Here is a 14,494-nt window from a genome sequence, read left to right as displayed (position 1 = left end):
CACCACCCCACCCACCCTGATCTTTTGGACAAGCCAGCCCCGCCCTCTGATGTTTTTCACACCCTCACAGGCCCAGACACGTCCTCTGTAAGAATCAGGAGGCAATGAGAATTCCCTGGCGGTCCAGTGGTTAGAACTCAGGGCCGCTGGGTTCAATCCCCGGTGGGAGAACTGAAATCCCACAAGCCTTGGGCTGCGGCCAAAAACAAACAAACAAACAAACAGCCAGGAGGCAAGACAAGATGACCTCTAAGACCTAGACGTCTTCCAGTTTTAAGGAGTCAATTAACTGTCAAAGAATTTGTAAATTGTATGTAATTCACCCACCTTAGTATGGGGGCAAGATGGAGGGGGCGAGGAGAGGAAGACTGGGAAGGAAGAGGGTTCAGGGAGAGCTGCAGGTAGCCCTCAGTGGAACTGGGGGAGGCAGGCCTTCCACACCATTTCCCTCTGGATGAAACTCCCATCTCACCCCACCCTTGGCTGCTTCTGCTTTTAAAATTTTGCTAGTAAGATCACTCTGTATGACAGTCTCTAGGTCCATCCACGTCTCTGCAAATGACACAATTTCGTTTCTTCTTATGGCTAATATTCCATTGTATATGTGTACCACATCTTCTTTATCCATACCTCTGTTGATGGACATTTAGGTTGCTTCCATGTCCTGGCTATTGTAAATAGTGCTGCTGTGAACATTGGGGTGCATGTGTCTTTTTGAATTATGGTTTTCTCCAGGTATATGCCCAGGAGTGCTGGGTCGTATGTTTTTAGTTTTTTAAGGAACCTCCATACTGTTTTCCACAGTGGCTGTACCAATTTACATTTCCACCAACAGTGTAAGAGGGTTCCTTTTTCTCCACACCCTCTCCAGCATTTATTGTTGAGAGACTGTCATGCAGAGTGAAGTAAGTCAGAAAGAGAAAAACAAATATCATATATTAATGCATATATTTGGAGTCTAGAAAAATAGTACAGATGAACCTATTTGCAAAGCAGAGACACAGATGTAGAGAACAAACATATGGACACCAAGGGGGGAAAGCGGGGGGCGGGAGATGAATTGGGAGATTGGGATTGACATATATACACTACTATATATAAAATAGATAACTAATGAGAACCTACTGTATAGCACAGGGAACTCTACTCAATGCTCTGTGGTAACCTAAATGGGAAGGAAATCCAAAAAGGAGGGGATATATGTATACGTATAACTGATGCACTTTGCTGTAGAGCAGAAACTAATACAACATTGTAAAGCAACTATACTCCAATAAAAAAAAAAAAATTTTGCTCGTAAGAAAAGATCTGAGGGGCCCTGACTTGAAGGGGGTGCTATAAACTGAATTGTTTCCCCCCTTCCCCAAATTCATATGTTGATGCCAGATCCCCCAGTGAGATGAGATTTGGAGATGGGGCCTCTGAGAGGTGATTAGGTTTAGATGAAGTCAGGAGGGTCCCCTCATGATGGGATTAGCACCATCATAAGAAGGGACACCAGAGAGCTTGCTGTCTCTTCCTCTTTGCCATGTAAGGACACAGAGAGAAGGCAGCTGTCTGCAAGCCAGAAAAAGGGTCCTCACCAGAACCAGACCATGCTGGCACCCTTATGTTGGATTTCCAGCCTCCAGAAGTGTGAGAGGTAAATTTGTGTCGTTTAGGCCACCCAGCCTATGGTGTTTTCTTTTTTTTTTTTTTTAATTAATTAATTAATTTATTTATTTTTGGCTGTGTTGGGTCTTCGTTTCTGTGCGAGGGCTTTCTCTAGTTGTGGCAAGTGGGGGGCCACTCTTCATCGCAGTGCGCGGGCCTCTCGCTATCGCGGCCTCTCTTGTTGCGGAGCACAGGCTCCAGACGCGCAGGCTCAGTAGTTGTGGCTCACGGGCTTAGTTGCTCTGTGGCATGTGGGATCTTCCCAGACCAGGGCTCGAACCCGTGTCCCCTGCATTGGCAGGCAGATTCTCAACCACTGTGCCACAAGGGAAGCCCCTATGGTGTTTTCTTACGGCAGCATGAGTTGACTGATATAGGGGGCTTAGGTCGTTTCTCTAAGATAACAGCTCCCACTGAGCTCAGAGGGTTTTGTGTCCATGAGCTCTGTTAGCCCTCCCTGTATTAGGGTAATTAACACAGGCTGTCACAACAGAGAACTCTTGAAATTTCAGTGGCTTGGTACAATAATGCTTTATTTACCAGTCATGTAAATTTTGATGCGGGGCAGGAGACTTTTCTCCCATCTCATAGCCTCACCGTCTGGAAGAGTGGCCTCCAAGGTCCTTATGGAAGATGGGAGCGAGAGATGGAGAAAGCACATGGATCCCTAAATGCCTCAGCCAAGCCTGACACATGCCTCTTCCACTCAGAGACCATTGGCTGCAACTAGTCATGTGACTTCAACCTTCTGCAAGGGAAGCTGGGAAATTCAGGTCCGGGAATATTTAGTGCATACTATCGTTTCTGCTGTCCATTTTACAGCTGAGGAACCTGAAGGCTCAAGGTAAAATAACTTGCCCAAATAACACAAGTAAGTCGCAGAGCCAGATATAAACCCAGGGCATTCTAGCTCCTGAGCCCAAGCTCTTCCACCGCCCCTCCCCCACCACTGCTGTGGGTGGCCAGAAGGCTTTGTCCCCTAAAGGGATTTCTATCATCATTAGTTTCCCATCTGCAAAGCTCATTTTGAACTGGAGAGGAACCCCAGGGGATAATAATTCTTTGTGCAGAGTTACGTACTTCCCTGCGGTATTTGTGAGGGGTAGATAATTGGTAAATAGTGTCTAAGACTGCTCAGGAAAGGGGCAGGTGTGGGGCAAGAGGCCAATGGCTGTGTGTCAGGATTGGCAGGTTGAGATTCTTGATCTGAGGACCAGGGGCCCCATGGAGGTTTATTGAAGGCCCTGAGTGGGTGGTGGGCCCCTGAACTTCTAAATTCTATGCAAAATACTCTTTTTTTTTTTTTTTTACGACAGGGGGCTACATTAGCCTCAGAGACTAGTTCAAAACCTTCATTTTTTTTCCTTTTTTAAAAAAATTTTGTTGAAGTCTAGTTGATAGAGCCTTCATTTTAAGGTCAGGAAACTGAGGCCCAGAGAAGGAAGGGACTTCCCCAGGTGACTCAACAGAGCCAGGTCTGGACCCCGCGCTCCTGACTCCAAGTCCTCTTCTTCCTGTACCAATGGCCTGTTTCCCAAATCCAGCTGGCTCTGGTCACAAGCACAAATCCAGGACACCTGTGCTGTGTGAGGGGGTGGGAGCCAGATCACTAGGGTCCCCAGGGCCGGTGAGGTGGGTGGTCACTGAGCCACCTGACCTGTGAGCACGGCCCTGGCTCTGCCCTTTGGCCAGGACCCAAACCTGGCCAGCCCAGTCTTGTCTGAGGAGAAAGGGGCAGGAAGCGCCTGGCTGGGCGGACATCCTCCAGTGCCTTCTTCTTTCCTGCATCTATCTGCTGGTTTCCATGACAATATTCTCACTGGTCTACAGCAAAATGAAAAAAATAAGGGCTTTTTTTGTTAAAGAGTTTATCATTTACGGGACTTCCCTGCTGGCACAGTGGTTAAGAGTCTGCCTGCTAATGCAGGGGACACGGGTTCCATCCCTGGTCCGGGAAGATCTCACATGCCATAGAGCAACTAAGCCCGTGCGCCACAACTACTGAGCCTGAGCTCTAGAGCCCGTGAGCCACAACTACTGAAGCCTGCGCACCTAGAGCCCATGCTCCGCAACAAGAGAAGCCACCACAATGAAAAGCCCGCGCACCGCAACGAAGAGTAGCCCCCGCTCGCAGCAACTAGAGAAAGCCCGTGCGCAGGAACGAAGACCCAAAGCAGCCTAAATAAATAAATAAATAAATACATTTATTTTAAAAAATAAAGATAAACGTATTTACAGAACCAGTTTTTCTTTTTGGCTGCACCGTGGGGCATACAGAACTTCCCCGAACAGGGATCAAACCCATGCCCCCTGCAGTGGAAGCACAGAGTCTTAACCACCGGACCACCGGGGAAGTCCTAAAGAACAATTCTTTACTCTGAAATTACATCCTTCCTACTTTTTTGGCCTTCAAATGTGTTTTTATGAAACAATGGAAAATAAGACAGTAGTAGTTTTGTTCAGTTTTCCATGTTGTCTCTTTGCCGATATATTAGATATATATACACAAATTCTGTCAGTTCCTCAAATTTTTTGGAATTTTTAATCAGTCTGGGAAATCCAAAATAGAATTCTGGAGAAAACTGCCCTTGTGAAAATCACCCATCGCTCAACTCATTTCTGAAGGAACTCTCAAGGTAGTCTGGGGAGAATGATGAACAGTTGCCCGAAAGAGTCTGAGATGTGGAGAGAGGGCAGCAAAAGCTTCCTCGAGAAGAGGACAGGCAGTGAGAAGTGTTTGCAGGTACAGAGATGGGGGCACCGAGGCCTACATAGGATGCCCAGGACAGGCCTGGATGCCCACAGGAGGGGGTGGTGCTCTTTTGTGAAGCCTTGAAGGGGGACTAGGATTTAGGCAGGCCGAGAGTAAAGGCCTTCCAAGCAGGGGTCCAGAGGGACAAAGGTTTGGAGGTGATGAGTAGAGGACAGGCTCTCTGCTTGTGGAGGATGCAAATGAAGTTGGAGTGGTCAGTACTCCAGGGAACTTGGGGGACCATGGGAGTAACCCCAGTTGAGGTGGCTCCTCAGTGGAAAGTTGGGCTGGTGGTGGCCGTGCTGGAGTCACGGTGGGTCCCAGACTTAGCCTGGGTTCCGGGGGTTTGGTGGGGCAGGGGGGTTCCCTGCTCTGTCTGTGAGGATGGGAAGGGTCTCCTGAGAGACGAAGAGGCCCACCATGTCTTTTTTTTTTTTAACATCTTTATTGGAGTATAAGTGCTTTATAATGGTGTGTTAGTTTCTGCTGTATAACAAAGTGAATCAGCTATACATATACATATATCCCCATATCCCCTCCCTCTTGCATCTCCCTCCCACCCTCCCTATCCCACCCCTCTAGGTGGACACAAAGCACGGAGCTGATCTCCCTGTGCTATGCGGCTGCTTCCCACTAGCTATCTATTTTACGTTTGGTAGTGTATATATGTCCATGCCACTCTCTCACTTCGTCCCGGCCCAGCATGTCTTGAGGGAGGTCACCTCATGCCCAACCTCAGGTCATTTCACTCACACACACACACACACACACACACACAGGGGCAGGGCTCAGAACACACAGCTCCCATCTTATTTCTTCCCAGGACAGGCTGGTCCTGGGGAGGGGCTGTCAGCTCAGCCGGGGAGGAAGACAGGCCTGGAGGGAGAGGACAGAGCTGACCGCAGCCTCCTCCGGACGTAGCCAGCCCTTAGACCCGGGGCTTCTACCTGGAGGACAGAAGTGGGTAGTCACACCTGGTGGCCAGTGTGCTACTCCATTGCCCTCCACCCACGGGAGTGGATTGAGCATCTCCAGACAGGTTAGCCTATGACGGGGCCTCCTCAGAGGGGCCATAAAGTGCTCCCCACAACCTCTGCATTCAGGTGAAATGAAGAAGGTCCCCAGAGGTCTCCATGCAGCTTCGGGTAACAGAGGGATGGCCTGACCTGGTGCCCTGCCCACACTGCCTAAGCGTAGGGTGCCTGTGTAGACGGGAGTTTTGTCCTTCCCGCTCCAGGAGTCCCTGAGCCACATCAGTACTCAGTCACTTGGGCAAAGAGGGGCCCTGACCACTTCGAGGAGCTATGAAGTAATCACAACTCCTTTAGCTGCAACTGAAAGGAACCCAAGACTAACTAACTTGTTTTAAAAATAAAAACCAAAGGAACAGCGTTGGGCCAATAGCTGTGTGAGGCTGGCCTCAGGGGTCCAGGGACACACTTGCTGATGTTAGGTGTCTTCTCCTCAGCGTCAGCCTTTGTGGGGACCTCAGTCTCTCTGTCTCTGGGAGGGAGGCTGCCCCTCTGGACAGTGGGAGGGGGTGGGCAAATGTGTATAAAGCCCCAAGCCCCTCCCTTCAGCACCCATTATACAAAACCCTGGAAGAATTTACTGGCAGAACCTCGTGAAGCCTGGGCAGGGCAGGTTCCCAAAGGCAGGGAGATGGGGGTTGGGATGGGAATGGATGCCGGTGGGCAGAAACACAGGTTTCTACAACACAGGGGGATTGCTCCTCCCCCAAAGGCAGGAACGTGTCAAGGTTATGTTCCTCTAGCCAGGGACAATGCCTAAGGAAGGGTCCTCAGAAACATGTGCCCACTACCTCCCACCCACCTCCCCCAAAAGCCTTAAGCTGCATTCCATAGACCAATGGGTTTCAATCACTTTTTTTTTTTACTACAAAGATTTTTTTTTTATACTGGTATTCAGACAACCAGTAGATACTGTTGGCATCCATTCCAATTGACTCATGTCTGTCATGCTGGTTGTTGAATATTTGGATTATTATCACTGCAAATGTGTGTGTATGTATACACATATACATAAAATGTGTATGTGTGTATGAAGCTAAAGTTTCACAAAACAATACTTACATTTACTATATGTGATCTGCTCTGCGATTTTTTATTCTATTTCATCTTTTTTAAAATGTCGGTTAGAATCCCAAATTGATTTCACTGTCCACTTATGTCCATTGATTGCTCTGACCACTCTATTGAGTCCAACTAGTTTGCCCAACCGACTGTAGACATCTTGGCAGTCTCCATTTGCCCATTCATTCATTTATTCAACAAACATTTAGCACCACCTACTCTATGTCAGGCATTTTTTTAAAATAAATTTATTTATTTATTTATTTAGGGCTGCACGCAGACCCCTCCAGCTGTGGCGGGTGGGGACCACTCCTCAACATGGTGCGTGGGCCCCTCACCGCGATGGTCTCTCCCGCCGCAGATCATGGGCTCCAGGCGCGTGGGCTTCAGCAGTTGTGGCACACGGGCTCAGTAGTTGTGGCTCACGGGCTCTAGAGCTCAGGCTCAGCAGTTGTGGTTCAGGGTCTCAGCTGCTCCGTGGCATGTGGGATCTTCCCGGACCAGGGCTCAAACCCGTGTCCCCTGCATTGGCAGGTGGACTCTCAACCACTGCACCACCAAGGAAGTCCCTATGTCAGGCATTTTTATCATCAGGGTTCAGTTGCAGATAACAGATACCACTGTACCTATTTTAAGCAGAAAGAGATGTAACATAGTAATTGAGGGCTTACAAAGTCTTTGAAAGGGCTTGAGGGGTGGAATATAGACTGAACCTCCAGGAATAAAATTTTTCAAAAAACCCACTGTAGAACTGAGCTGCCAAGGAAGCTACCAACCCTGCCACCGTTAGGAGGATGAGAGTCAGGAGGCCATCACTGCAGCTGTTGGCCCCAGGAAACGCACGCCTTAGCTGTGATCTCAGAATCAGGAAACTGCCATCAAAAAGTATGGCCTTTGTTTGCTCTATCTGCTGTGGCCAAAAAAAGAAAAAGAATGTCTTCCACATTTCCAGCCCCAAGGTCCAGGAAGGCATACCAGGAGGAGGTGGAACAAAGGCCAATCTATAGGAGACACCTCAGGAACAAAATGTCTGGAAGTGGCACGGGTTACTTGAATGGGATGGAGGTAGGTTTCTCTCTCGTACCTGAAAACTTTTCAATGTTTACAGCTATAGATCACTTTGAATGTCAACCTATGCTTTTTATTTCTATGCTTCTCTTTCATATATATTTAACATGCTGGTTTTTTAAAAATCACATTTCCAATGGTCAGGCTTTTGTCCTCCCCTGGGAATTTGGTGGGGAAGTCCCATCCTCTGCGACCTTCACCTTCCACTGCACTGCACTTACACACCCACCCTGGTCCACTCTCTGGAAGGTGAGCTTCCATTCAACTATTCCCTTGTCACTTCCTTCTAGCAACAATCCAGAGAGAATGCTCCCTCTGCTCTGTGCCATCGTCAATCTTTGCTGGACAAATGCCCAGGGTCCAGGAGCTGCTGATACAGAGCTCTGTCCTCTTTCAGTCATTGGTAACTTGAACTTGTTCATCCCCGTCTAACTTTTAATCAATTTATTTATTTTATTTTATTTAAAAAAAAATTTTGGCCATGCTGCGAGGCATGCGGGATCTCAGTTCCCCGAGCAGAGATCAAACCTGTGCCCCCTGCAGTGGAAGCACAGAGTCCTAACCATTGGACTGCCAGGGAAGTCCCTCATCCCCTTCTAGATTTTCATGGCAATCATAGTTCCCCTCTCTAAAAACAGTTGCTTCACAGACAGAAGATGATAACTGCCATTTGTGGAAACCAAGGCAAAAGATGGTCCTGGGAAAGACGGGCAGATAGATGAGCTCACCTCCCCTTTCTGAGTCCTCTGATGGACCCAACTCACTCCCTTCTCTGGTACCCAGCTCTGTGCTCACCTGCCAGCTCCTATTTAAGAGGATAAAAAATGAGCACTCAAAGCTTGATAAATATTTGTCTAACAAGTAAATTATGAAACAAGTAAATCACTAATAGTAGAATTTCATTGACCAAGACAGGGCTGTAGATTATACAAACAGGTTTGGCTGCAGTAAAAGAAATCACAGAACAAATGGATTAATATAAGGTAGAAATTTGTTTCTCTTTCACATAGCATTCCAAGGATATGCAGTCCAGGGCTGATATGGGATCTCCACAGTCTCAGCGGTCCAGGCTGCTTTAGTTCCATTGCTCTGGCATCTATAGGCATTGCCTTCATCAGCCTGGTCAAAGATTGCCTTATAACCTGTTCATATTTCAGGTAGTGGAATGAAGGATGGGGATGAGGGAGGGGAGGGCCTGAGTGCTTGCTTTAATATTCTCCACTCCGTCGGTCAGTCATAGTCACATGACTAACCCTAGCTGCAAGAAAAACTGGGACATACAGTGTCTATTTTAGGCAGCCATGTGCCCAGATGAAAACAGGCATGGGCCACAGTCTAGCAGTCTAAGTGTGTGTGTGTGTGTGTGTGTGTGTGTGTGTGTGTGTGTGTGTGTGTATCTGCCAGGGTGTATGCTTTCTAATTCCACAAGTTATACTCACACACATGCCCAAGAGTCCTGTCTCTAATCTCCTTAACCGTGCAATTGCCGTTCCATGTTCTGTCTCCTGGACTGATATTTGACTCCAGCATCCCCCCCCCGCCCCCGAATACAAGTATCCAGGGTGATATGAGGAAGGAGAGGCCTTACAGTAAGGATTCATTTCCCTTTGTCATTCTCTCTCAGTCCAGACTGGGCCACAGTAGCCCACAATTTACATACATTCCTTGGAAATAAAAAAAAAAATGCCAACCATGTGCCCCAGAGTACGACACTGAGGCTGGGCAGTTAACCTTGATGGTTTCCAGTCTAGGAGACAGGATCTGTTACATAGCACCTCCTCCCCCTTTTCCAATGATGGTACCTGCAGCCTCTGGGTATTTTCCCTGAGGTTCCATCTAGAGGTCAAATCTTGGGAACCAGCTCACTGCCTAGGAAGTAGCTGAGGTTCTCACACTTGCTCTGGCAGCCTGGACCCTCCGGTGCTCTCTGTAGAACACCAGGAAATGGCCAGAGATGGAATCCAAGTTCATGAACTCAGCTCTCTTTCTCTCCTTTTTCTTTCCTCTTTTTACTCTACTGTATGTATCTAGGTCACAGCATCTCGAACAATAACCCATAAACTATTTTAAGAAATCACATTTGTCTGTTTTTCTATAATTATTTGTTTGCTCCTTGCTCATTCATTTTGAAATCTGTTACTCATCAGCAGATAAGCTGTAGCAGGTGCCAAACGTTTAGGCGAAAAATACCTACTCATTTCTCCCTACCACTTAAAGAAAGACAAGCCTTACTTAGTTTTGGCTATGGGAGTCCTCTGTCCAGCTCAAGGAAAAGAGGTGTTCTAAGTTGGCAGTGACTGAGAATCTCTGGGGTAAGGAGATGGTTTGGAGGAAGGGAAGACAGTTGAGAGGAACAAGAGGACCTTCCAGGGTGGGGTTTTTGTTCATCGTTTGGCTCTGTGGAAGCAGGTGTCATGGAGGGAAAAGGCTCTCTCCACCCACTTCTTGTTTCTCTCAAAGAGATCCACGTTGTGTTCCAGGACATTCGAATGGCCATAGCTACTTGTGGGCAGGGGTCATGGGCATTAAAGGTCCCACGCTTGAGTGTGGCATTGGTGATTTTTTTTTAAAATTTTATTTAGTTATTTATTTTTTTGGCTCCGTTGGGTCTTCTTGCTGCGTGCGGGCTTTCTCTAGTTGCGGCAAGCGGGGGCTACTCTTTGTTGCAGTGCGTGGGCTTCTCATTGCGGTCGCTTTTCTTGTTGTGGAGCACAGGCTCTAGGAGCACGGGCTTCAGTAGTTGTGGCACGTGGGCTCAGTAGTTGTGGCTTGTGGGCTCTAGAGCACAGGCTCAGTAGTTGTGGCAGACAGGCTTAGTTGCTCCACGGCTTGTGGGATCTTCCCGGACCAGGGATCAAACCCGTGTCTCCTGCATTGGCAGGCGGATTCTTAACCACTGCGCCACCAGGGAAGTCCCAGTATTGATGATTTCTGTTCTCATCCTTGAGTGGAAGAACTGACCCAGTGGCTAGACCCTTGAAAGAGTCACGTGTTACATTCGTTACATAATAAATTACCCCAAAGCTCAGTGGCTTAACTCATCATTTATCACTTCATAGTTTCTGTGTGTCAGGAGTGCAGTCGCAACTTGGTTGGGTCCTCTGGCTCTGGGTCTCTCACGGGCTGCAGTCAAGGTGTCGGCTGGGGCTGCAGTCACCTTCAGGCTTGACTGGGGGTGGATCTGCTTCCAAGTTTACTCAGGTGGTGGTTGGCAGACTTCAGCTCCTTACAGGCTGTTGGACCAACAGCTTCAGTTCTTCACAGGCTGTTGGCTGAGTCCTCTCCATAGGACAGCTCACAACGTGGCCATTGGCTTCATCAGCACAAGACAGTGAAGGGAGAAAGGAAGCAAGATGGAAGTCACAGAGTTTTGTAATCTAATCTTTAAGGTAACATTCCCTCGCTTGGCCATTTCATAGTCAGGCCACTCAAGATGGCTGTTCTCTTGTTCTTTGTACATCCGCTGCTTAACAAGTCCCTGTTTCACCTGCACCTATTCACGTGAACATGTTTGTCCCCTGCCCCAGCTAGTGACTGATCTAATCCCTGCTCTACCTGTTTTTAAAAGGAAACATCTGCCCTCGTGATGGTCGTTAATCTGAGGGGCTGTGAGGGTCGTGCTCCAGCTGGTTTCCCGGGTAACTGATGAGCCAACCTGATGTCAATTCCCCCTATAAATGGTAGCCTCTTTCTCCCCCAAGTAGCGAAGATTGCTGTCATGTCCTGCCTGCCGTCTGCGGAATATGGTAGGATGTCGCTCCATGACCTTTTGTTTCAGACATGTAAGATCCCCTATCTCTCTATTGCTGACTCCGAGCTCTTTCTTCAGTCTTGGGGCTGGGCAATTACAAGGCTTTCAGGCCTGAGAGGTGTAGCCCAACAGCCATATTCTATTGGTAAGAAGCAAGTCACTAGGCCCAGTTCACATTCAAGGGGGGCAAATTACACAGGAGAAGTGGTAACATGTGAGTTTAGAGAGGAGAGACCCTGCTTTAAGTCTTAAGACAAAGCTGGGGACTCCAGCCCCGTCTGCTTGAGACCCTGTGTTGCGGTCCTGCTGGAACCGTCCAGTGGTGTTCCCTCATCTCTGTCCCTCACACGTCTCCTTGAGGAAATCAGTTACAGGAGTAACTGGCAGTCTCCCTGACCAAATACCATCTACCAGCACCCCAGCCCCTCCCGTAATCCCATCAGAGGGAAACTCTTATTCCCCTTTTGGTAAAGTCCAAGTAGTTTCCCACCCTGGAAAGCTCTTCCCTCTCTCAAGATCCAATTCAAGCCCATCTGTTCTATGAAGCCTTCTTAGAATCAACTGAAAAGATGGAAAGAGATGTTTCTTTGGAAATATAATTGGCTGAAGGTAAAAGAAGTCTGCAGGTAAGGAAACAAGCTAACCAGCTGGAGGGCAGACTGAGGGATGGGATAGATAGGGTGGCAACTATTGGTTATGAACTTTCTCTTCTCCTTAGCAGAGAACCTCCCAGGCGGGAGACAGATGCATCTAGCTGCTGAGTACACATTAGTCCTTGTTGATTTTTTGTTTGTTTTGCTTTCTTCGGCCACGCTGTGCAGCTTGCGGGATCTTAGTTCCCCGACCAGGGACTGAACCCGGGCCATGGCAGTGAAAGCGCCACATCCTAACCACTGGACTGCCAGGGAATTCCGTAGTGCTTGTTGCTTGATGCCACCTGTGGTGGTTTTTAAATGGTCACAAATTGACACTCTCCTCTTCGAAAGGTAGAGCCTAATTCCCCTTGTCTTGAATGTGGACTGGACCTAGTGACTCATGTCTAACAAATAGAATGTGGGGGAAGTGATAATGTATGACTTCTGAAGTTAGGTCAGAAAAGGCACAGCAGCTTTTGCCCTGCTCTCTCTCGGATGATTCACTCTAGGAGAAGACAGCTGCTATGTCACAAGTACGCTCAGACATCCCTGTGAAGATGCCTATATGTAGAGACACTGAGGCCTCCTGCCAACTGCCAGCACCAACTTGCCAGCCACATGAGTGTGCCATCCTGGAAGTGATCCTCCAGCCCCAGTCGTCTCCAGATGACTGCAATCCTGGCCAATATAGCTTGACTGCAAGCACAACCTGACTGAATCAGAACCACCATGCCAAGATGCTCCCGAATTCCTATGAGAGAAAACAAGTACTTATTGATGGTTTAAATTGTTAAGAGGAAAGGAGCTGGAGAGACATGGCAGGAGGAAAAGTTTTCTGCTTCCCTGTTCTAGTGTGCTTGATTGGCAGGCTCCTGCAGTGCAAACAGCTTCACCAGTGCCCAGCTCCTGGAGCGGCCAGCAACATCCAGCAGCCAGCAGATCCTCCTGGCACGACCCCTTGGGCAGCAGTGTCAGCAGAGTGCCTCCACCTCCTGCAGCTTCTCCAGCATCCAGCACCTGCTGTGCATGTGGCTTCTCCAGCAAGGATGCTCATGCAGCGCTCACAGTTTCTCCAGCCCCAGGATCCTGCAGTACGTGGAGGCTCCTGTACCCTGCTCAGGTGGTTTTGTAGTGGAGTGCCTTTGGCTCGACACCTCCCCATGAAGAACTTTCCCTGGCATCTAAGAAGGCAGATTTCTGCAAGTTCCACTGGTATGACGCTGCGGTGACTTTTCTGCCATACAGCGAGCCACAGGCTGTGTTCTCCTCTACAAAGTCTGGATTTCAACCTTGAGGTAGGGGGTGGATATCTCTTCCCTGGGTGCTCTGTTTCAGCCTCAGTCCTGGGGGTGAGGAAGGGCTGCTTCTATGTCTGCTATTCAACTGCTAGAGTTCTCTTTACTCCTTACTAACCAATTCTTTCTGATTTACAACAGGGGATTGGAGTAAAAATTATTTTTAAATCTCCCTCTTCAAATTACTGTGTGGTTTCTCTCTCTTGATTGGACCCAGCCTGATACACTAAGTTTTGTCAGAATTTGTTACACAGCCACCAATAACCAATATACCCCTCCCTGTCTCATTGTCCACTGCCAGCTCTCCTTTCATTATCATCAGCCAATTGTTATCATGTGCCTGTCCAGAGCAGGCTCTTCCTTCAAGGCTTTTATAAGCAGTCAGATAGGACCTACTGCAAAAAGAACAAAGTTTATAAAACCCAAGCTTTAATTTGCTAAATGCCAAATGAGAGGCTCAGATGAGAAGTGCTGCCGGAAGTGCCAAAGCTGGTATAGTTGAAGAAAACTCTAGACCACAGCAGGGCATGGGGACACAGCCCAGGGGAAAGCAGAAAGAAGGGCCCTGTAGGCAGGGGGAAGTTTGTATCAAAACCTCGGGGGCAAGACCAAACATGGTAGGATTAGGTCAGCCGTGACTTGTTTGCTCTAGTTTGGTTGGAGAAGGGTGTTGAGCTGCTAGGTTAGTGGCCGGCAAGATGAACAGATGGTGAAGGGCCTTAAATGCAAAGTGAATTCATTTGGTGCTATTATGTGAAAAAAGGGCTCCAGTGACCATACCTTCCAGGACAAAATCCTATTTGCTTTTGATGTAGTTATTCTTATACTTGTCAGATCATGTGACCTAGATTTGGGGCTGAGAAAAGTTCACTTTGGCAGTGGGGAAACTATGAAGATTTTTGAGGATGGTGCAATGTGGGGTTCTTTTTTTAAAAATGTTTTGGCTGTGCCGTGAGGCATGCAGGATCTTAGTTTCCTGACCAGGGATGGAACCCACGCCCCCTGCAGTGGAAGTGCTGAGTCTTTTTTTTTTTTTTTAATAAATATTTATTTATTTATTTATTTATTTATTTATTTATTTATGTCTGCGTTGGGTCTTTGCTGCACGCGGGCTTTCTCTAGCTGTGGCGAGCGGGGGCTACGCTTCTTTGCAGTGCACGGGCTTCTCATTGCGGTGGCTTCTCTTGTTGTGGAGCACGGGCTCTAGGCGCGTGGGCCTCAGTAGTTGTGGTACGTGGGCTCAGTAG

This window comes from Balaenoptera acutorostrata, chromosome 10 (assembly GCF_949987535.1).
Source record: "Balaenoptera acutorostrata chromosome 10, mBalAcu1.1, whole genome shotgun sequence".
Lineage (NCBI taxonomy): Eukaryota > Metazoa > Chordata > Mammalia > Artiodactyla > Balaenopteridae > Balaenoptera > Balaenoptera acutorostrata.
Note: the sequence above shows the minus strand (reverse complement) of the source record.